Raw genomic sequence first — 23,107 nt, 5'->3', positions numbered from 1 at the left:
CTTCGCTGCCCCATACCTCTGCCAGCGGAGCTGCTCCGCTTCCTTCCAACTCTGCGGCCTCGGACCTTCCTGCTCACGTTTCGCCTCCGTGCAGTCCATGTTTGCCGGAAGCTAGTGCAGGTGTTAACCATTCCGTTTTGTCGGATGTTTCCCCCGCGACCCCGGATCCCGCATGTGGACCGGCGCGGGTGGTGTCGGATACAGAACTTGACCCTCCTACGTCACCGGCGGCTGAAGTTTCCTTGCCCGTCAGCCGACGCAAGTTACGCGTTCAGCCGAACGTTAATGCTGTTCGTAAAAAACCGAAACGTAAGGGATCCGCGGAACAGGGTAGCAGTCCCCCTCCCTCGGATGCCTCCGTCACCCCTGCTATGGACTGTGACGCTGGTGCGTCGGTGTAGGTGATTTGTTTTCTCGCTTTTCTCTCTATGGTTCAAGCATACACCTTTCTTACCTTAAACGTTAACCGTATTGAGTCCGACGTTCGCATTGCCTCTTTGCGGCAGTTTATTTACGACGCCTGTGCGGACGTAGTGTTTTTGCAGGAAGTGTTGTTTTCTGATCTCTCTCTACCTGGATTTCAAACTGTTTTTAATGTCGCGCCGGAATATTCAACAGGAACTGCTCTTTTCTTTCGAGAGGGCATTCCTATTACTGACATTGAATTCCTTGACTCTGGCCGTGGGATTGGTTGTCGTCTTTTTGATCTCCGCCTCGTTGTTTTGTATGCCCCCTCTGGTTCGGGTCACACTGTGGCTCGATCGCGCTTTTATAAAGAAGAGCTTATTTATCTTTTGCGCCAGAGTCCTCGGAGTCTCCTGCTCGGAGGCGATTTTAATTGTGTTTTACGCCCTGCAGACCAGTCCCCCAATTTTAATTATTGCCGTGATTTACATGACTTAGTTCGTACGATGCATCTGCGTGATGTTTGGGAACACAAATATCCAACCCTGGTGAAATATACGTTTTTTACCGCGTCCTCATGCAGTAGACTCGACAGATTCTATTTATCTGATTTTTTATGTGATAAAATTCTTTCTGTCGATGTTATTCCTACTAGTTTTTCTGACCATTGTGCTTTTACTGCAACTGTAAATCTTAGTCGCCAACCTGCAAAACTTTATCGTTCCCAGTGGATGTTAAATGTTTCCCACCTTGCCGACAGTGCTATGGATGATGTTATAAGTGGCGTGTGGGAGCGATGTCTTCGCTCTGTCCCGCGATACCCCTCCTTGCTGGTTTGGTGGACTGCGTTTGCCAAGCCCAAGATTCGTCAGACTTTGATTTTCTACTGTGCTGCTAGGACGCGTGATTTTAAGAACACGTATGAATATTACTACTCTGTCCTGCGTGAACTATATGACGCGGCGGGTACCTCTCCACTGCGGATCCATGATGTTCGTCGTATTAAAGCCAAGCTCTTGAGCATTAAACGACGACAGATGGATGGTCTGCGAGTTAAGTCGAAACCTCACTCTCTTGTTGAAGGTGAACTGACATCCTTGTACCACCTGCTACGGCATCAGACTCGTCGTCGTCGCTCCTTCATCTCTTCTCTTACGGTGGATGATGGGCGACAGCTTAGTGCACAGGAGGAAATGGTTCGTGCTCTTCATCAGTATTACACTAGTCTCTATTCTGCCGATGATTCTGGTGAGTCTCTTTCGGATGATGTCTTTGGGGATCTAACTGCGACGATCGCGCCTGACGCGAACGGCGAATTTCTCCGGGAGTTCCAGGTAGATGATGTTTTCGATTTTATTGCTCGCTCTCCGTCCAGTAAATCGCCGGGTCCAGACGGCCTGCCTAAAGAATTTTATCTCCGTTTTTGGCCTCTTTTGGGTGGCATTTTTACGCAGATTTTAAATGAGATTGTCAGAGGGATGGATGTGCCTGCCGACTTTAAAGTAGGGAAAATTGTTTTACTTCCGAAGTCCTCTGGTCGTTTATCTGCTGCCAATCTTCGTCCGCTCACATTGCTGAATTTTGACTATAAGACAGCTGCTAGAGCGCTCAATAGCCGGCTGTCTTCTCTGCTTCGGGGTGTGATTGGTGCACATCAATGTTGTTTTCATGATAGATCTATTCTGACACCAGTAGCCGAATATCGGGATGTTGTCTCGGTTGCGGCGGTTACAAACGTACATTGTGCCTTTGCCTTCCTTGATTTTTATAAGGCTTTTGATCACGTCAGTCATGTGTTTTTAGATCGTGTTTTAGGTACAATAGGTTTTCACGCTTCATCACGTGGTGTTCTTGGCAATTTGTACAGGGGAATAACAGCTCGGGTGTCTGTCAATGGGCAGCTGACGCCGCCCATTGCTATCCGCCGCGGAGTGCCTCAGGGTAGTCCGCTCTCTATGTCTTTATTCGTTTTGTCCCTGGAACCGCTGCTTCGGACTATTGCTCTCAAGCTTCAGGGTATGTCCCTCTCTGGTGGGAAGCTCTCGGTTAAGGCATATGCGGATGATGTCGTTGTTCTCCTCCGTCACCGAGATGATATCCCGTTGTTGAAAGGGGCAGTTGATGCATACTGTCGTGTCTCTGGAGCGCGTCTCAATCAGGGTAAATGTAAGTTCCTTGATATTCGAGGATTTCGCGATGCTGACGTCCCTTGGGCCACTTTTGTCGATCGCCATACGTCCTTGGGGATTATCATTGATCGGTGTCCTCTAAAAATGGCGGCTCTCAATTGGAAATCTGTCACCGAGAAAATACAGGGGGCTCTGATGGTCCATGAGCAGCGCTCTGCTACCATTTTGCAAAAAGTCAGAATTTTAGACACCTACGTCCTATGTAAAGCTTATTATGTTGCTCAGCTGTTCCCACTTCCCATGATGGTGGCGAAAAGGTTGCGCCAATTGTCTAGCAGGTTTATATGGAAGGGCCATCTATTCAAGTTACGTTACGAGGTAATGACGAAACCGCGTCTCTCCGGAGGCTTGGGCCTCTCTGACATTACTCGCAAGGCGTCTGCTTTGTACGTCCGCCGAACGACTCTAATTGTTACGCAAGAAGTGACTTCAATTACATCCAGGCTTTTTACTGTTGTGCGTCCGGCGAGCCTTGCTCCACCTGTCGATGTCGGACACCTAAATTTTAAGTTGAAACACATTCGGGAATTTTACATTGCGGTGAGTTACCTCGGTGACGTCTTCTTGCGGCGACCGGTGCCAACGACCAAGAGCTTGATTGCCCGCTGGGAGGGGCTGGCCAGTCCCAATCCAATAGAACTGGCGTCTCCATCCGTGTCCTGGAGGAACGTCTGGAAGAACGTTAGTCTGCCGATCCACTCTATGGCCGTGGCGTCCACGTGGTATAGGGTAATAAATAATTTGGTTCCCACCAATGTACGACTGCACCGTATTGGTCTTTCTGACACGGACACCTGTACTCGGTGTGGTCTCCTGGATACCCTTGAACATCGATTCACCTGCTGTGGGCACCTTGCTAATTGGCGTTGGCTCAGGAAACAACTTGCTTTTGTCACTAGGTCTGCTGAAGCCGCTTATACTATTGACATCATCGTCCGGCCCGATTCTTCCTTTTTTCCGCGGACGAAGCTCCATACCGTCATGTGGTTGATTGGCCATTTCGTACATTTTGTCAACAGTTGTCATGAAGAGGATGGACACCTAGCGTTTCGGCAGTACATGCTTACTGCTTACTGGCAGCGCTTGCGATTGCCAGGCCTCCGAGATGATTTTGCCAATATGCTTAGCCTGACATTTGAAAGAGAGGGTGTTGGCTAAGGTCACCTGTGTGAGCCATTTTCTTTTATACTGTTTCTGAATTTGCCGCCTTTATGTATGTTTCTTCTCTACACCAGGACTGAAGTTTTCGTGTTTTAACCTTTATTTCAGTAAGCAGTCTACATTATATAGTCATGTTTTAGGATTTTAATTTCAGTACTGTACTTCTTTTGAAGTGGCTGTGTGGTGGATATATAAAATAAAAAAAAAAAAAAAAAAAAAAAAAAAAAAAGTGGTTAAGGAAAAAAAAAAAAAAAAAGTGGCTAGGATACCTGGCTCTCACCCAGGAGGCCCGGGTTCGATTCCCGGTACCGGAATCGCGCGTTTTTGTTGCTCCTCTTATGCGAAAAAAAAAAAAAAAAAAAAAAAAAAAAAAAAAAAAAAGTGGTTAAGGCGTTGGACTGCTAATCCAATGTGCTCTGCACGCGTGGGTTCGAATCCCATCCTCGTCGATGAATTTTACGTGAAGCACGCGTTTGCGGTCACTCCTTCTCCGTGCGAAACGCCACTCAGTAGTAACAACGACGCGTATACGTGGCAGATAGCGTGTGTATGAAATACGAGACAAAACTGCCTACCAGAGGAGAGCGCACAACATTCCATAGCGTATGCCCTTCGAATTAAACATCATTTCGAGATCTACAAACCAATCAAATTTCGGCTGCAGCTAAGAGTATGTTGGTATTTGCGAACGACGAGCTCTTATTTATATTTAAGTGCATACCTGTCGCAGTCATTTTAACGTATCGAGCCTATAATAATCCATCTGTAGCACAACTGTCGCCTTCCGACAGTTTGTTTCAAGTGAGGCCGCCATCTACAGAAGCGATTTGGCAAGGCCTACTGGAGAGACTTGACTTTGCAGCCATCCGTCGCTAGTGGCCGACCAAACACCAAGCTCCATCGCAAACAGCAGGACAATCTTGGGCTAGGGGGAACGTCAAAACCTTGCAAGCAATATCAGTGTAGCGTATCGAGCTGTACGTTTCGTTGCAGTAAGTCGTGGAAAAGAATGTAAAAAAAAAAAAAAAAAAAAAAAAAAAAAAGGGGTATGATTCCTGCTTTGGGTGCAGGAGGTCCCGGGTTCAAATCCCGGACGAGCCCTGCCATTTTGACCGTGCTGAAGAGTAGGTGGAACTCAGTCCCGGTTGCAGCTCCTCAATGAAGAGTAGACGCCTGTTATAGCACGTGGATATAACAAGAATGCGGCACCAGTAAAGTACGTAGGTGGAATTCGATAGAAACGCAGACGGTAATTTTGCATGCAACGGAAAACAAGGTTGTCTTTGCGGAATATGTGCACCGTGAGTGGAGATTCAGCTTAATTGTGCGACAGTCTACCCTCATCTTACTAGCGACGGCAACAACCAAGGGGTGGCATGTAAGATTGAGCGTGGCTAAGAGTTTCTCATTATTAGTTAGCATCACACTTTGACAGAGCTGTGACAAGGCGAGTAGGGTGAGCTCAGGAAAGCCAGTAGCAAGCGCACTTGAAGTAGCCCAGAAGAACCGGATTATAAATTTTGCCAGCCATAATGGAGCTAGGGGCGTTCTCAGTTACCAAATACCGGTGCAATAAGAGAGCAACAGTATTTGACAGTAAAATGACGCCCTATCCGTCTAGCATACGACATTGCTTGTCTCTGCATACGCGGACGTGAGGTCATCTCGGAAATGAAATCCGAAATATAGATTAAAATTGTTGTGTTCCCGCCCGGGATCGAACCGGGGACCTTCTGCGTGTAAAGCAGACGTGATAACCGCTACACCACGGAAACGACGGTCGCTTTCATGTACCACCCGGAGACTCGTAATAGCAACAGTTTGTCTTCTGTGTTAGCAAGGGCATCGGCTACGAGCTCCCTCCGATTCGTGAAGTTCCTATAGTAAAAGACGTCGATAAAAACAATCCAACCGCGACAGACAGGGAGAACGCTGGCTGAGCTGCAGCCCTACATGGTGAGACCATCAAAGGTGGCGTCATTCACATGCAGTGCGTTTTCGGAACGAATAGGCTCGTTGGTCTAGGGTTATGATTCCTGCTTCGGGTGCAGGAGGTTCCGGGTTCAAATCCCGGACGAGCCCTTGCGTTTTGTACAACGGTGTGGCAACAAATCGCATGGCGGCGGCTGTTTCGCGCATTTCCAGGCCTCCAAGTCAGCGCTAAAATCCGACAACCAGTTCTGAAACCGTTTCATGTTTCATTTGAGCCATGTGCACCCTGCTGATGGAACGTTTGATTTAAATGGTCACAGTAGAGATCGTAGCAAGTGTCTTGCTGAGTGCGACGAAAACGGCTTTCCGCCCGCAATCCAACCGGGGACCTTCTGCGTGTTAGGCACGGCGCCTGGGCTCGGCGGCAGCTGCTGCTCTTTCTGTCCTTACGAGATACCGTCGATTCGCGCAGTCGTTATTGCAAAAGATGTCACTAAAGGCAATCGCTTCGTTAGCGGCACGGTGCCTGGGCTCGGCGGCAGCTCTACATGGAGGCACCAGCAGCCCAGCCAGGCCGCCGCCGGCACCGGCGCGCCACAGCGCAAGGAGCCGGCGGCCGCCCTGCAATGCCCCCTGTCGTTGCATATTCCACCCGCCTTATATCCTCTCCATGTCTGACTCACTACCCTAAATGACACTGCAGTCTACGTGCTTATTACTACCGCTTTTGGAAGAACCAAGGCGCAGCATTCTAGTGTCGAACCGGTATTGCAAATTTGGATTAAGCAAAATTTTATTGTGTGGTCGAGCGACAGCGTCATCTCGCTCTTCCTACATGATCGCCTCTTGTGCGGAATAATTCCTAGCGCGCCGATGGCTTCAGAGTTGGTCTTCTCGAACTTTTGCTTTCGCACTGCATTCCGCAATCTTTTCGTTATGAGTTGTGTGCTTCGGTTTCCCGACTTTCTTGTGTTTAGTGCGTTTGGCTTCTCTTAACCCCTAGCCACCGCTTGCCGAAATTTCCACACTGTCGTCCGTCGATCTGCAGAGCTCGATGAAGGCATCGCGGCCGTTCCTGAGCTCGTGGAACGGCCGAATCTGTAGTTGTTTCCAGATCTCTCCCACACAACGGCCTCCCAGAAGCTTGGATTACAGAAGTACGCCACTACTCCCAGCCGGAGATTCACGTTTGAAAGCAGAATGACATGAGCTACACGCAGCTCCGATTTTTTTTTTTTTTTTTTGTGTCTGACCTACTTTGAAAGACTTTTTAGTCGATTTACTTACTACTATCGCTGTTGGAAACCAGGTGATAACCACACAGTATTCTAGAGACGATGAGGTAATGAAAATTTAGAATAAGTAAAACAGTATCATAAGAAGTTGTGCGGTGGAGCAGCACATGCAATTCACGCTTCCTAGATAATCGTTACTGCATAGAATAATTCTGTTGTCTGCGGCGTCTTCAGTATCCATCTTCTGGAAATTTTGCTTGCAGTATATCGTGCAATCTTTTCGTTATGAGTTGGTGCTTGGTTTCCCGATGTTCTTTTGTTTAGTGCATTCGCCTTCTCTTAACCCTGAGAAACCACATACCGAAACTGAGGCACTGCCGGCTGATCATAAGCAGTGCTCGATGAAGTTATTTCGCTTGCTGTTCGTTGCCTTTAATATTGTTCTCATCAGTGGTGAGTGCTGCCTGCAGAAAGCGTTTATCTTGCGAATTCACGTGAAAGTTTGTGTTCCCTGTGAGGTCCACTACTTGGGATTAACTTGACTGCTCCAGACAGGTGGCTCGTTGGTCTAGGGGTATGATTCCTGCTTTGGGTGCAGGAGGTCCCGGGTTCAAATCCCGGACGAGCCCTGCCATTTTGACCGTGCTGAAGAGTAGGTGGAACTCAGTCCCGGTTGCAGCTCCTCAATGAAGAGTAGACGCCTGTTATAGCACGTGGATATAACAAGAATGCGGCACCAGTAAAGTACGTAGGTGGAATTCGATAGAAACGCAGACGGTAATTTTGCATGCAACGGAAAACAAGGTTGTCTTTGCGGAATATGTGCACCGTGAGTGGAGATTCAGCTTAATTGTGCGACAGTCTACCCTCATCTTACTAGCGACGGCAACAACCAAGGGGTGGCATGTAAGATTGAGCGTGGCTAAGAGTTTCTCATTATTAGTTAGCATCACACTTTGACAGAGCTGTGACAAGGCGAGTAGGGTGAGCTCAGGAAAGCCAGTAGCAAGCGCACTTGAAGTAGCCCAGAAGAACCGGATTATAAATTTTGCCAGCCATAATGGAGCTAGGGGCGTTCTCAGTTACCAAATACCGGTGCAATAAGAGAGCAACAGTATTTGACAGTAAAATGACGCCCTATCCGTCTAGCATACGACATTGCTTGTCTCTGCATACGCGGACGTGAGGTCATCTCGGAAATGAAATCCGAAATATAGATTAAAATTGTTGTGTTCCCGCCCGGGATCGAACCGGGGACCTTCTGCGTGTAAAGCAGACGTGATAACCGCTACACCACGGAAACGACGGTCGCTTTCATCTACCACCCGGAGACTCGTAATAGCAACAGTTTGTCTTCTGTGTTAGCAAGGGCATCGGCTACGAGCTCCCTCCGATTCGTGAAGTTCCTATAGTAAAAGACGTCGATAAAAACAATCCAACCGCGACAGACAGGGAGAACGCTGGCTGAGCTGCAGCCCTACATGGTGAGACCATCAAAGGTGGCGTCATTCACATGCAGTGCGTTTTCGGAACGAATAGGCTCGTTGGTCTAGGGTTATGATTCCTGCTTCGGGTGCAGGAGGTCCCGGGTTCAAATCCCGGACGAGCCCTTGCGTTTTGTACAACGGTGTGGCAACAAATCGCATGGCGGCGGCTGTTTCGCGCATTTCCAGGCCTCCAAGTCAGCGCTAAAATCCGACAACCAGTTCTGAAACCGTTTCATGTTTCATTTGAGCCATGTGCACCCTGCTGATGGAACGTTTGATTTAAATGGTCACAGTAGAGATCGTAGCAAGTGTCTTGCTGAGTGCGACGAAAACGGCTTTCCGCCCGCAATCCAACCGGGGACCTTCTGCGTGTTAGGCACGGCGCCTGGGCTCGGCGGCAGCTGCTGCTCTTTCTGTCCTTACGAGATACCGTCGATTCGCGCAGTCGTTATTGCAAAAGATGTCACTAAAGGCAATCGCTTCGTTAGCGGCACGGTGCCTGGGCTCGGCGGCAGCTCTACATGGAGGCACCAGCAGCCCAGCCAGGCCGCCGCCGGCACCGGCGCGCCACAGCGCAAGGAGCCGGCGGCCGCCCTGCAATGCCCCCTGTCGTTGCATATTCCACCCGCCTTATATCCTCTCCATGTCTGACTCACTACCCTAAATGACACTGCAGTCTACGTGCTTATTACTACCGCTTTTGGAAGAACCAAGGCGCAGCATTCTAGTGTCGAACCGGTATTGCAAATTTGGATTAAGCAAAATTTTATTGTGTGGTCGAGCGACAGCGTCATCTCGCTCTTCCTACATGATCGCCTCTTGTGCGGAATAATTCCTAGCGCGCCGATGGCTTCAGAGTTGGTCTTCTCGAACTTTTGCTTTCGCACTGCATTCCGCAATCTTTTCGTTATGAGTTGTGTGCTTCGGTTTCCCGACTTTCTTGTGTTTAGTGCGTTTGGCTTCTCTTAACCCCTAGCCACCGCTTGCCGAAATTTCCACACTGTCGTCCGTCGATCTGCAGAGCTCGATGAAGGCATCGCGGCCGTTCCTGAGCTCGTGGAACGGCCGAATCTGTAGTTGTTTCCAGATCTCTCCCACACAACGGCCTCCCAGAAGCTTGGATTACAGAAGTACGCCACTACTCCCAGCCGGAGATTCACGTTTGAAAGCAGAATGACATGAGCTACACGCAGCTCCGATTTTTTTTTTTTTTTTTTGTGTCTGACCTACTTTGAAAGACTTTTTAGTCGATTTACTTACTACTATCGCTGTTGGAAACCAGGTGATAACCACACAGTATTCTAGAGACGATGAGGTAATGAAAATTTAGAATAAGTAAAACAGTATCATAAGAAGTTGTGCGGTGGAGCAGCACATGCAATTCACGCTTCCTAGATATTCGTTACTGCATAGAATAATTCTGTTGTCTGCGGCGTCTTCAGTATCCGTCTTCTGGAAATTTTGCTTGCAGTATATCGTGCAATCTTTTCGTAATGAGTTGGTGCTTGGTTTCCCGATGTTCTTTTGTTTAGTGCATTCGCCTTCTCTTAACCCTGAGAAACCACATACCGAAACTGAGGCACTGCCGGCTGATCATAAGCAGTGCTCGATGAAGTTATTTCGCTTGCTGTTCGTTGCCTTTAATATTGTTCTCATCAGTGGTGAGTGCTGCCTGCAGAAAGCGTTTATCTTGCGAATTCACGTGAAAGTTTGTGTTCCCTGTGAGGTCCACTACTTGGGATTAACTTGACTGCTCCAGACAGGTGGCTCGTTGGTCTAGGGGTATGATTCCTGCTTTGGGTGCAGGAGGTCCCGGGTTCAAATCCCGGACGAGCCCTGCCATTTTGACCGTGCTGAAGAGTAGGTGGAACTCAGTCCCGGTTGCAGCTCCTCAATGAAGAGTAGACGCCTGTTATAGCACGTGGATATAACAAGAATGCGGCACCAGTAAAGTACGTAGGTGGAATTCGATAGAAACGCAGACGGTAATTTTGCATGCAACGGAAAACAAGGTTGTCTTTGCGGAATATGTGCACCGTGAGTGGAGATTCAGCTTAATTGTGCGACGGTCTACCCTCATCTTACTAGCGACGGCAACAACCAAGGGGTGGCATGTAAGATTGAGCGTGGCTAAGAGTTTCTCATTATTAGTTAGCATCACACTTTGACAGAGCTGTGACAAGGCGAGTAGGGTGAGCTCAGGAAAGCCAGTAGCAAGCGCACTTGAAGTAGCCCAGAAGAACCGGATTATAAATTTTGCCAGCCATAATGGAGCTAGGGGCGTTCTCAGTTACCAAATACCGGTGCAATAAGAGAGCAACAGTATTTGACAGTAAAATGACGCCCTATCCGTCTAGCATACGACATTGCTTGTCTCTGCATACGCGGACGTGAGGTCATCTCGGAAATGAAATCCGAAATATAGATTAAAATTGTTGTGTTCCCGCCCGGGATCGAACCGGGGACCTTCTGCGTGTAAAGCAGACGTGATAACCGCTACACCACGGAAACGACGGTCGCTTTCATCTACCACCCGGAGACTCGTAATAGCAACAGTTTGTCTTCTGTGTTAGCAAGGGCATCGGCTACGAGCTCCCTCCGATTCGTGAAGTTCCTATAGTAAAAGACGTCGATAAAAACAATCCAACCGCGACAGACAGGGAGAACGCTGGCTGAGCTGCAGCCCTACATGGTGAGACCATCAAAGGTGGCGTCATTCACATGCAGTGCGTTTTCGGAACGAATAGGCTCGTTGGTCTAGGGGTATGATTCCTGCTTCGGGTGCAGGAGGTTCCGGGTTCAAATCCCGGACGAGCCCTTGCGTTTTGTACAACGGTGTGGCAACAAATCGCATGGCGGCGGCTGTTTCGCGCATTTCCAGGCCTCCAAGTCAGCGCTAAAATCCGACAACCAGTTCTGAAACCGTTTCATGTTTCATTTGAGCCATGTGCACCCTGCTGATGGAACGTTTGATTTAAATGGTCACAGTAGAGATCGTAGCAAGTGTCTTGCTGAGTGCGACGAAAACGGCTTTCCGCCCGCAATCCAACCGGGGACCTTCTGCGTGTTAGGCACGGCGCCTGGGCTCGGCGGCAGCTGCTGCTCTTTCTGTCCTTACGAGATACCGTCGATTCGCGCAGTCGTTATTGCAAAAGATGTCACTAAAGGCAATCGCTTCGTTAGCGGCACGGTGCCTGGGCTCGGCGGCAGCTCTACATGGAGGCACCAGCAGCTCAGCCAGGCCGCCGCCGGCACCGGCGCGCCACAGCGCAAGGAGCCGGCGGCCGCCCTGCAATGCCCCCTGTCGTTGCATATTCCACCCGCCTTATATCCTCTCCATGTCTGACTCACTACCCTAAATGACACTGCAGTCTACGTGCTTATTACTACCGCTTTTGGAAGAACCAAGGCGCAGCATTCTAGTGTCGAACCGGTATTGCAAATTTGGATTAAGCAAAATTTTATTGTGTGGTCGAGCGACAGCGTCATCTCGCTCTTCCTACATGATCGCCTCTTGTGCGGAATAATTCCTAGCGCGCCGATGGCTTCAGAGTTGGTCTTCTCGAACTTTTGCTTTCGCACTGCATTCCGCAATCTTTTCGTTATGAGTTGTGTGCTTCGGTTTCCCGACTTTCTTGTGTTTAGTGCGTTTGGCTTCTCTTAACCCCTAGCCACCGCTTGCCGAAATTTCCACACTGTCGTCCGTCGATCTGCAGAGCTCGATGAAGGCATCGCGGCCGTTCCTGAGCTCGTGGAACGGCCGAATCTGTAGTTGTTTCCAGATCTCTCCCACACAACGGCCTCCCAGAAGCTTGGATTACAGAAGTACGCCACTACTCCCAGCCGGAGATTCACGTTTGAAAGCAGAATGACATGAGCTACACGCAGCTCCGATTTTTTTTTTTTTTTTTTTGTGTCTGACCTACTTTGAAAGACTTTTTAGTCGATTTACTTACTACTATCGCTGTTGGAAACCAGGTGATAACCACACAGTATTCTAGAGACGATGAGGTAATGAAAATTTAGAATAAGTAAAACAGTATCATAAGAAGTTGTGCGGTGGAGCAGCACATGCAATTCACGCTTCCTAGATAATCGTTACTGCATAGAATAATTCTGTTGTCTGCGGCGTCTTCAGTATCCATCTTCTGGAAATTTTGCTTGCAGTATATCGTGCAATCTTTTCGTTATGAGTTGGTGCTTGGTTTCCCGATGTTCTTTTGTTTAGTGCATTCGCCTTCTCTTAACCCTGAGAAACCACATACCGAAACTGAGGCACTGCCGGCTGATCATAAGCAGTGCTCGATGAAGTTATTTCGCTTGCTGTTCGTTGCCTTTAATATTGTTCTCATCAGTGGTGAGTGCTGCCTGCAGAAAGCGTTTATCTTGCGAATTCACGTGAAAGTTTGTGTTCCCTGTGAGGTCCACTACTTGGGATTAACTTGACTGCTCCAGACAGGTGGCTCGTTGGTCTAGGGGTATGATTCCTGCTTTGGGTGCAGGAGGTCCCGGGTTCAAATCCCGGACGAGCCCTGCCATTTTGACCGTGCTGAAGAGTAGGTGGAACTCAGTCCCGGTTGCAGCTCCTCAATGAAGAGTAGACGCCTGTTATAGCACGTGGATATAACAAGAATGCGGCACCAGTAAAGTACGTAGGTGGAATTCGATAGAAACGCAGACGGTAATTTTGCATGCAAGGGAAAACAAGGTTGTCTTTGCGGAATATGTGCACCGTGAGTGGAGATTCAGCTTAATTGTGCGACAGTCTACCCTCATCTTACTAGCGACGGCAACAACCAAGGGGTGGCATGTAAGATTGAGCGTGGCTAAGAGTTTCTCATTATTAGTTAGCATCACACTTTGACAGAGCTGTGACAAGGCGAGTAGGGTGAGCTCAGGAAAGCCAGTAGCAAGCGCACTTGAAGTAGCCCAGAAGAACCGGATTATAAATTTTGCCAGCCATAATGGAGCTAGGGGCGTTCTCAGTTACCAAATACCGGTGCAATAAGAGAGCAACAGTATTTGACAGTAAAATGACGCCCTATCCGTCTAGCATACGACATTGCTTGTCTCTGCATACGCGGACGTGAGGTCATCTCGGAAATGAAATCCGAAATATAGATTAAAATTGTTGTGTTCCCGCCCGGGATCGAACCGGGGACCTTCTGCGTGTAAAGCAGACGTGATAACCGCTACACCACGGAAACGACGGTCGCTTTCATGTACCACCCGGAGACTCGTAATAGCAACAGTTTGTCTTCTGTGTTAGCAAGGGCATCGGCTACGAGCTCCCTCCGATTCGTGAAGTTCCTATAGTAAAAGACGTCGATAAAAACAATCCAACCGCGACAGACAGACAGGGAGAACGCTGGCTGAGCTGCAGCCCTACATGGTGAGACCATCAAAGGTGGCGTCATTCACATGCAGTGCGTTTTCGGAACGAATAGGCTCGTTGGTCTAGGGGTATGATTCCTGCTTCGGGTGCAGGAGGTCCCGGGTTCAAATCCCGGACGAGCCCTTGCGTTTTGTACAACGGTGTGGCAACAAATCGCATGGCGGCGGCTGTTTCGCGCATTTCCAGGCCTCCAAGTCAGCGCTAAAATCCGACAACCAGTTCTGAAACCGTTTCATGTTTCATTTGAGCCATGTGCACCCTGCTGATGGAACGTTTGATTTAAATGGTCACAGTAGAGATCGTAGCAAGTGTCTTGCTGAGTGCGACGAAAACGGCTTTCCGCCCGCAATCCAACCGGGGACCTTCTGCGTGTTAGGCACGGCGCCTGGGCTCGGCGGCAGCTGCTGCTCTTTCTGTCCTTACGAGATACCGTCGATTCGCGCAGTCGTTATTGCAAAAGATGTCACTAAAGGCAATCGCTTCGTTAGCGGCACGGTGCCTGGGCTCGGCGGCAGCTCTACATGGAGGCACCAGCAGCCCAGCCAGGCCGCCGCCGGCACCGGCGCGCCACAGCGCAAGGAGCCGGCGGCCGCCCTGCAATGCCCCCTGTCGTTGCATATTCCACCCGCCTTATATCCTCTCCATGTCTGACTCACTACCCTAAATGACACTGCAGTCTACGTGCTTATTACTACCGCTTTTGGAAGAACCAAGGCGCAGCATTCTAGTGTCGAACCGGTATTGCAAATTTGGATTAAGCAAAATTTTATTGTGTGGTCGAGCGACAGCGTCATCTCGCTCTTCCTACATGATCGCCTCTTGTGCGGAATAATTCCTAGCGCGCAGATGGCTTCAGAGTTGGTCTTCTCGAACTTTTGCTTTCGCACTGCATTCCGCAATCTTTTCGTTATGAGTTGTGTGCTTCGGTTTCCCGACTTTCTTGTGTTTAGTGCGTTTGGCTTCTCTTAACCCCTAGCCACCGCTTGCCGAAATTTCCACACTGTCGTCCGTCGATCTGCAGAGCTCGATGAAGGCATCGCGGCCGTTCCTGAGCTCGTGGAACGGCCGAATCTGTAGTTGTTTCCAGATCTCTCCCACACAACGGCCTCCCAGAAGCTTGGATTACAGAAGTACGCCACTACTCCCAGCCGGAGATTCACGTTTGAAAGCAGAATGACATGAGCTACACGCAGCTCCGATTTTTTTTTTTTTTGTGTCTGACCTACTTTGAAAGACTTTTTAGTCGATTTACTTACTACTATCGCTGTTGGAAACCAGGTGATAACCACACAGTATTCTAGAGACGATGAGGTAATGAAAATTTAGAATAAGTAAAACAGTATCATAAGAAGTTGTGCGGTGGAGCAGCACATGCAATTCACGCTTCCTAGATATTCGTTACTGCATAGAATAATTCTGTTGTCTGCGGCGTCTTCAGTATCCGTCTTCTGGAAATTTTGCTTGCAGTATATCGTGCAATCTTTTCGTAATGAGTTGGTGCTTGGTTTCCCGATGTTCTTTTGTTTAGTGCATTCGCCTTCTCTTAACCCTGAGAAACCACATACCGAAACTGAGGCACTGCCGGCTGATCATAAGCAGTGCTCGATGAAGTTATTTCGCTTGCTGTTCGTTGCCTTTAATATTGTTCTCATCAGTGGTGAGTGCTGCCTGCAGAAAGCGTTTATCTTGCGAATTCACGTGAAAGTTTGTGTTCCCTGTGAGGTCCACTACTTGGGATTAACTTGACTGCTCCAGACAGGTGGCTCGTTGGTCTAGGGGTATGATTCCTGCTTTGGGTGCAGGAGGTCCCGGGTTCAAATCCCGGACGAGCCCTGCCATTTTGACCGTGCTGAAGAGTAGGTGGAACTCAGTCCCGGTTGCAGCTCCTCAATGAAGAGTAGACGCCTGTTATAGCACGTGGATATAACAAGAATGCGGCACCAGTAAAGTACGTAGGTGGAATTCGATAGAAACGCAGACGGTAATTTTGCATGCAACGGAAAACAAGGTTGTCTTTGCGGAATATGTGCACCGTGAGTGGAGATTCAGCTTAATTGTGCGACAGTCTACCCTCATCTTACTAGCGACGGCAACAACCAAGGGGTGGCATGTAAGATTGAGCGTGGCTAAGAGTTTCTCATTATTAGTTAGCATCACACTTTGACAGAGCTGTGACAAGGCGAGTAGGGTGAGCTCAGGAAAGCCAGTAGCAAGCGCACTTGAAGTAGCCCAGAAGAACCGGATTATAAATTTTGCCAGCCATAATGGAGCTAGGGGCGTTCTCAGTTACCAAATACCGGTGCAATAAGAGAGCAACAGTATTTGACAGTAAAATGACGCCCTATCCGTCTAGCATACGACATTGCTTGTCTCTGCATACGCGGACGTGAGGTCATCTCGGAAATGAAATCCGAAATATAGATTAAAATTGTTGTGTTCCCGCCCGGGATCGAACCGGGGACCTTCTGCGTGTAAAGCAGACGTGATAACCGCTACACCACGGAAACGACGGTCGCTTTCATCTACCACCCGGAGACTCGTAATAGCAACAGTTTGTCTTCTGTGTTAGCAAGGGCATCGGCTACGAGCTCCCTCCGATTCGTGAAGTTCCTATAGTAAAAGACGTCGATAAAAACAATCCAACCGCGACAGACAGGGAGAACGCTGGCTGAGCTGCAGCCCTACATGGTGAGACCATCAAAGGTGGCGTCATTCACATGCAGTGCGTTTTCGGAACGAATAGGCTCGTTGGTCTAGGGGTATGATTCCTGCTTCGGGTGCAGGAGGTCCCGGGTTCAAATCCCGGACGAGCCCTTGCGTTTTGTACAACGGTGTGGCAACAAATCGCATGGCGGCGGCTGTTTCGCGCATTTCCAGGCCTCCAAGTCAGCGCTAAAATCCGACAACCAGTTCTGAAACCGTTTCATGTTTCATTTGAGCCATGTGCACCCTGCTGATGGAACGTTTGATTTAAATGGTCACAGTAGAGATCGTAGCAAGTGTCTTGCTGAGTGCGACGAAAACGGCTTTCCGCCCGCAATCCAACCGGGGACCTTCTGCGTGTTAGGCACGGCGCCTGGGCTCGGCGGCAGCTGCTGCTCTTTCTGTCCTTACGAGATACCGTCGATTCGCGCAGTCGTTATTGCAAAAGATGTCACTAAAGGCAATCGCTTCGTTAGCGGCACGGTGCCTGGGCTCGGCGGCAGCTCTACATGGAGGCACCAGCAGCCCAGCCAGGCCGCCGCCGGCACCGGCGCGCCACAGCGCAAGGAGCCGGCGGCCGCCCTGCAATGCCCCCTGTCGTTGCATATTCCACCCGCCTTATATCCTCTCCATGTCTGACTCACTACCCTAAATGACACTGCAGTCTACGTGCTTATTACTACCGCTTTTGGAAGAACCAAGGCGCAGCATTCTAGTGTCGAACCGGTATTGCAAATTTGGATTAAGCAAAATTTTATTGTGTGGTCGAGCGACAGCGTCATCTCGCTCTTCCTACATGATCGCCTCTTGTGCGGAATAATTCCTAGCGCGCAGATGGCTTCAGAGTTGGTCTTCTCGAACTTTTGCTTTCGCACTGCATTCCGCAATCTTTTCGTTATGAGTTGTGTGCTTCGGTTTCCCGACTTTCTTGTGTTTAGTGCGTTTGGCTTCTCTTAACCCCTAGCCACCGCTTGCCGAAATTTCCACACTGTCGTCCGTCGATCTGCAGAGCTCGATGAAGGCATCGCGGCCGTTCCTGAGCTCGTGGAACGGCCGAATCTGTAGTTGTTTCCAGATCTCTCCCACACAACGGCCTCCCAGAAGCTTGGATTACAGAAGTACGCCACTACTCCCAGCCGGAGATTCACGTTTGAAAGCAGAATGACATGAGCTACACGCAGCTCCGATTTTTTTTTTTTTTTTTGTGTCTGACCTACTTTGAAAGACTTTTTAGTCGATTTACTTACTACTATCGCTGTTGGAAACCAGGTGATAACCACACAGTATTCTAGAGACGATGAGGTAATGAAAATTTAGAATAAGTAAAACAGTATCATAAGAAGTTGTGCGGTGGAGCAGCACATGCAATTCACGCTTCCTAGATATTCGTTACTGCATAGAATAATTCTGTTGTCTGCGGCGTCTTCAGTATCCGTCTTCTGGAAATTTTGCTTGCAGTATATCGTGCAATCTTTTCGTAATGAGTTGGTGCTTGGTTTCCCGATGTTCTTTTGTTTAGTGCATTCGCCTTCTCTTAACCCTGAGAAACCACATACCGAAACTGAGGCACTGCCGGCTGATCATAAGCAGTGCTCGATGAAGTTATTTCGCTTGCTGTTCGTTGCCTTTAATATTGTTCTCATCAGTGGTGAGTGCTGCCTGCAGAAAGCGTTTATCTTGCGAATTCACGTGAAAGTTTGTGTTCCCTGTGAGGTCCACTACTTGGGATTAACTTGACTGCTCCAGACAGGTGGCTCGTTGGTCTAGGGGTATGATTCCTGCTTTGGGTGCAGGAGGTCCCGGGTTCAAATCCCGGACGAGCCCTGCCATTTTGACCGTGCTGAAGAGTAGGTGGAACTCAGTCCCGGTTGCAGCTCCTCAATGAAGAGTAGACGCCTGTTATAGCACGTGGATATAACAAGAATGCGGCACCAGTAAAGTACGTAGGTGGAATTCGATAGAAACGCAGACGGTAATTTTGCATGCAACGGAAAACAAGGTTGTCTTTGCGGAATATGTGCACCGTGAGTGGAGATTCAGCTTAATTGTGCGACAGTCTACCCTCATCTTACTAGCGACGGCAACAACCAAGGGGTGGCATGTAAGATTGAGCGTGGCTAAGAGTTTCTCATTATTAGTTAGCATCACACTTTGACAGAGCTGTGACAAGGCGAGTAGGGTGAGCTCAGGAAAGCCAGTAGCAAGCGCACTTGAAGTAGCCCAGAAGAACCGGATTATAAATTTTGCCAGCCATAATGGAGCTAGGGGCGTTCTCAGTTACCAAATACCGGTGCAATAAGAGAGCAACAGTATTTGACAGTAAAATGACGCCCTATCCGTCTAGCATACGACATTGCTTGTCTCTGCATACGCGGACGTGAGGTCATCTCGGAAATGAAATCCGAAATATAGATTAAAATTGTTGTGTTCCCGCCCGGGATCGAACCGGGGACCTTCTGCGTGTAAAGCAGACGTGATAACCGCTACACCACGGAAACGACGGTCGCTTTCATGTACCACCCGGAGACTCGTAATAGCAACAGTTTGTCTTCTGTGTTAGCAAGGGCATCGGCTACGAGCTCCCTCCGATTCGTGAAGTTCCTATAGTAAAAGACGTCGATAAAAACAATCCAACCGCGACAGACAGGGAGAACGCTGGCTGAGCTGCAGCCCTACATGGTGAGACCATCAAAGGTGGCGTCATTCACATGCAGTGCGTTTTCGGAACGAATAGGCTCGTTGGTCTAGGGGTATGATTCCTGCTTCGGGTGCAGGAGGTCCCGGGTTCAAATCCCGGACGAGCCCTTGCGTTTTGTACAACGGTGTGGCAACAAATCGCATGGCGGCGGCTGTTTCGCGCATTTCCAGGCCTCCAAGTCAGCGCTAAAATCCGACAACCAGTTCTGAAACCGTTTCATGTTTCATTTGAGCCATGTGCACCCTGCTGATGGAACGTTTGATTTAAATGGTCACAGTAGAGATCGTAGCAAGTGTCTTGCTGAGTGCGACGAAAACGGCTTTCCGCCCGCAATCCAACCGGGGACCTTCTGCGTGTTAGGCACGGCGCCTGGGCTCGGCGGCAGCTGCTGCTCCTTCTGTCCTTACGAGATACCGTCGATTCGCGCAGTCGTTATTGCAAAAGATGTCACTAAAGGCAATCGCTTCGTTAGCGGCACGGTGCCTGGGCTCGGCGGCAGCTCTACATGGAGGCACCAGCAGCCCAGCCAGGCCGCCGCCGGCACCGGCGCGCCACAGCGCAAGGAGCCGGCGGCCGCCCTGCAATGCCCCCTGTCGTTGCATATTCCACCCGCCTTATATCCTCTCCATGTCTGACTCACTACCCTAAATGACACTGCAGTCTACGTGCTTATTACTACCGCTTTTGGAAGAACCAAGGCGCAGCATTCTAGTGTCGAACCGGTATTGCAAATTTGGATTAAGCAAAATTTTATTGTGTGGTCGAGCGACAGCGTCATCTCGCTCTTCCTACATGATCGCCTCTTGTGCGGAATAATTCCTAGCGCGCCGATGGCTTCAGAGTTGGTCTTCTCGAACTTTTGCTTTCGCACTGCATTCCGCAATCTTTTCGTTATGAGTTGTGTGCTTCGGTTTCCCGACTTTCTTGTGTTTAGTGCGTTTGGCTTCTCTTAACCCCTAGCCACCGCTTGCCGAAATTTCCACACTGTCGTCCGTCGATCTGCAGAGCTCGATGAAGGCATCGCGGCCGTTCCTGAGCTCGTGGAACGGCCGAATCTGTAGTTGTTTCCAGATCTCTCCCACACAACGGCCTCCCAGAAGCTTGGATTACAGAAGTACGCCACTACTCCCAGCCGGAGATTCACGTTTGAAAGCAGAATGACATGAGCTACACGCAGCTCCGATTTTTTTTTTTTTTTTGTGTCTGACCTACTTTGAAAGACTTTTTAGTCGATTTACTTACTACTATCGCTGTTGGAAACCAGGTGATAACCACACAGTATTCTAGAGACGATGAGGTAATGAAAATTTAGAATAAGTAAAACAGTATCATAAGAAGTTGTGCGGTGGAGCAGCACATGCAATTCACGCTTCCTAGATAATCGTTACTGCATAGAATAATTCTGTTGTCTGCGGCGTCTTCAGTATCCGTCTTCTGGAAATTTTGCTTGCAGTATATCGTGCAATCTTTTCGTTATGAGTTGGTGCTTGGTTTCCCGATGTTCTTTTGTTTAGTGCATTCGCCTTCTCTTAACCCTGAGAAACCACATACCGAAACTGAGGCACTGCCGGCTGATCATAAGCAGTGCTCGATGAAGTTATTTCGCTTGCTGTTCGTAGCCTTTAATATTGTTCTCATCAGTGGTGAGTGCTGCCTGCAGAAAGCGTTTATCTTGCGAATTCACGTGAAAGTTTGTGTTCCCTGTGAGGTCCACTACTTGGGATTAACTTGACTGCTCCAGACAGGTGGCTCGTTGGTCTAGGGGTATGATTCCTGCTTTGGGTGCAGGAGGTCCAGTTCCGCTTTAGACGCCGTGCAGTGTGGACGTGCCTAGTCTTCCGCTCCGCCGTAGCGTTACGTATAGTGGACTATCGTTGTTTACGTGTTGTGTTGCAACTTCTGTGAGTGTTTCTCCGTCGTTGTTTCGTACCTTGTGTTCCTTTCTGTCCTTATTTCAGTGTGTTGTGTGTAGCGGTTTCGACCGCCTATTTTGAAAATGTCGTCCCAGGTTATTCCTCGTCAGGCTACAGTTAGTTTTACTTTCGACAAGTCAACCCGCAATGTGCAACCTAGTTCCCTTGAGATTCATGATTGGTTGGTAGATACCTTTGGTGTTCATTCGGATCAGGTGCACACTGCTTATTTTGATACCGAACTGTATGTTTTCTTTGTTAAGTTCATGGACCCACTTCAGGTTGATAAAATTCTTTCTAAATATGGTCATCAAGTTCTCTTTCGGCATCGGGATGATTCTGTAAGTACCGTTCTGCTTTCCAATGCTTCCATCACGTATACCAATGTTCGTGTTTACAACCTTCCACCGGAGGTGGATAATGTCTATCTTAAGGAGGGTCTACAAAAGTATGGTGATGTAAAGAGCATTCGCCTTGAACGCTGGTCAAGCCAACATCGCCTGCAATGTTACAGTGGTATTCGTTCAGTCGAAATGCACATTAAGCAGAATATTCCATCTCACCTGCAGATCGGTGGATATCGTGTCCATGTAACATATAGTGGTCAGGTTGGCACCTGTTTTTTGTGCAATGAAAGTGGTCACGTGCGTACTGACTGTCCGCGGAGGGTTTTTGTTTTAAAAAATTCTCTCGAACAGCGTCGCAAGTTAACGGTCGCTGACCTCGTTGCAGGTGGTTCTGCTCTTGGTGTAGCACAGTCCAGTGGTAGTAGCGCCCCGCCACAGGTTTTGCGCACCCCTGACACAGAATTTCCTCCTTTGCGTGCTAAATCTGATGTTGTTCCGTCTGTCCCTCAGGTGGGTGTGCCACTTTTGAATAATAAGAGGCGTCGCCCACACGATGGAAATAGTACGGATGAGGATCTCCCTGAGATGCCCCAGTCCGAGCGACCGGCATCCTCCGAACCACTGTGTACTGTAGCTGCTCCCTGCCCTCCTGAGGTAGCGGTTCCGGTGGCGGCTGCTGGCCCCCCTCCGGCCTCCGACGCAGCTTCTCTCGAGTCGGGTCGTCGGTCGGGCCTGTTGGCGCCGTCTTCCGAACCGACTTCGATGTCACAACAAGTGGAGCCGCGACAACTTCCTGCTTCGCTGCCCCATACCTCTGCCAGCGGAGCTGCTCCGCTTCCTTCCAACTCTGCGGCCTCGGACCTTCCTGCTCACGTTTCGCCTCCGTGCAGTCCATGTTTGCCGGAAGCTAGTGCAGGTGTTGACCATTCCGTTTCGTCGGATGTTTCCGCCGCGACCCCGGATCCCGCATGTGGACCGGCGCGGGTGGTGTCGGATACAGAACTTGACCCTCCTACGTCACCGGCGGCTGAAGCTTCCTTGCCCGTCAGCCGACGCAAGTTACGCGTTCAGCCGAACGTTAATGCTGTTCGTAAAAAACCGAAACGTAAGGGATCCGCGGAACGGGGTAGCAGTCCCCCTCCCTCGGATGCCTCCGTCACCCCTGGTATGGACTGTGACGCTGGTGCGTCGGTGTAGGTGATTTGTTTTCTCGCTTTTCTGTCTAAGGTTCAAGCATACACCTTTCTTACCTTAAATGTTAACCGTATTGAGTCCGACGTTCGCATTGCCTCTTTGCGGCAGTTTATTTACGACGCCTGTGCGGACGTAGTGTTTTTGCAGGAAGTGTTGTTTTCTGATCTCTCTCTACCTGGATTTCAAACTGCTTTTAATGTCGCGCCGGAATATTCAACAGGAACTGCTCTTTTCTTTCGAGAGGGCATTCCTATTACTGACATTGAATTCCTTGACTCTGGCCGTGGGATTGGTTGTCGTCTTTTTGATCTCCGCCTCGTTGTTTTGTATGCCCCCTCTGGTTCGGGTCACACTGTGGCTCGATCGCGCTTTTATAAAGAAGAGCTTATTTATCTTTTGCGCCAGAGTCCTCGGAGTCTCCTGCTCGGAGGCGATTTTAATTGTGTTT

At 49.3% G+C, this 23,107-nt stretch overlaps 17 non-coding genes across 17 annotated transcripts; 11 read left to right on the top strand and 6 right to left on the bottom strand.

Moving 5' to 3' along the window:
• Positions 1–5,457: 5,457 nt before the first annotated feature.
• Positions 5,458–5,530, bottom strand: Trnav-uac. Its single transcript has one exon. It is a non-coding gene; the product is annotated as a tRNA-Val (tRNA).
• Positions 5,531–5,765: 235 nt separating this feature from the next.
• On the top strand, positions 5,766–5,837 carry Trnap-cgg. The gene has a single exon. It is a non-coding gene; the product is annotated as a tRNA-Pro (tRNA).
• A 1,642-nt stretch (positions 5,838–7,479) lies between these two features.
• On the top strand, positions 7,480–7,551 carry Trnap-ugg. Its single transcript has one exon. It is a non-coding gene; the product is annotated as a tRNA-Pro (tRNA).
• Positions 7,552–8,152: 601 nt separating this feature from the next.
• On the bottom strand, positions 8,153–8,225 carry Trnav-uac. The gene has a single exon. It is a non-coding gene; the product is annotated as a tRNA-Val (tRNA).
• A 235-nt stretch (positions 8,226–8,460) lies between these two features.
• Positions 8,461–8,532, top strand: Trnap-cgg. Its single transcript has one exon. It is a non-coding gene; the product is annotated as a tRNA-Pro (tRNA).
• Positions 8,533–10,174: 1,642 nt separating this feature from the next.
• Trnap-ugg lies at positions 10,175–10,246 on the top strand. Its single transcript has one exon. It is a non-coding gene; the product is annotated as a tRNA-Pro (tRNA).
• A 601-nt stretch (positions 10,247–10,847) lies between these two features.
• On the bottom strand, positions 10,848–10,920 carry Trnav-uac. Its single transcript has one exon. It is a non-coding gene; the product is annotated as a tRNA-Val (tRNA).
• A 235-nt stretch (positions 10,921–11,155) lies between these two features.
• Positions 11,156–11,227, top strand: Trnap-cgg. The gene has a single exon. It is a non-coding gene; the product is annotated as a tRNA-Pro (tRNA).
• A 1,643-nt stretch (positions 11,228–12,870) lies between these two features.
• On the top strand, positions 12,871–12,942 carry Trnap-ugg. Its single transcript has one exon. It is a non-coding gene; the product is annotated as a tRNA-Pro (tRNA).
• A 601-nt stretch (positions 12,943–13,543) lies between these two features.
• Positions 13,544–13,616, bottom strand: Trnav-uac. The gene has a single exon. It is a non-coding gene; the product is annotated as a tRNA-Val (tRNA).
• Positions 13,617–13,855: 239 nt separating this feature from the next.
• Positions 13,856–13,927, top strand: Trnap-cgg. The gene has a single exon. It is a non-coding gene; the product is annotated as a tRNA-Pro (tRNA).
• A 1,638-nt stretch (positions 13,928–15,565) lies between these two features.
• Trnap-ugg lies at positions 15,566–15,637 on the top strand. Its single transcript has one exon. It is a non-coding gene; the product is annotated as a tRNA-Pro (tRNA).
• A 601-nt stretch (positions 15,638–16,238) lies between these two features.
• Positions 16,239–16,311, bottom strand: Trnav-uac. Its single transcript has one exon. It is a non-coding gene; the product is annotated as a tRNA-Val (tRNA).
• Positions 16,312–16,546: 235 nt separating this feature from the next.
• Trnap-cgg lies at positions 16,547–16,618 on the top strand. The gene has a single exon. It is a non-coding gene; the product is annotated as a tRNA-Pro (tRNA).
• Positions 16,619–18,259: 1,641 nt separating this feature from the next.
• Trnap-ugg lies at positions 18,260–18,331 on the top strand. Its single transcript has one exon. It is a non-coding gene; the product is annotated as a tRNA-Pro (tRNA).
• A 601-nt stretch (positions 18,332–18,932) lies between these two features.
• Trnav-uac lies at positions 18,933–19,005 on the bottom strand. Its single transcript has one exon. It is a non-coding gene; the product is annotated as a tRNA-Val (tRNA).
• Positions 19,006–19,240: 235 nt separating this feature from the next.
• Positions 19,241–19,312, top strand: Trnap-cgg. The gene has a single exon. It is a non-coding gene; the product is annotated as a tRNA-Pro (tRNA).
• The last annotated feature ends 3,795 nt before the right edge of the window (positions 19,313–23,107 follow it).

The sequence above is a fragment of the Schistocerca piceifrons genome, unplaced genomic scaffold (assembly GCF_021461385.2).
Source record: "Schistocerca piceifrons isolate TAMUIC-IGC-003096 unplaced genomic scaffold, iqSchPice1.1 HiC_scaffold_537, whole genome shotgun sequence".
NCBI lineage: Eukaryota > Metazoa > Arthropoda > Insecta > Orthoptera > Acrididae > Schistocerca > Schistocerca piceifrons.
This window is presented reverse-complemented; position numbering and strand designations above follow the sequence as displayed.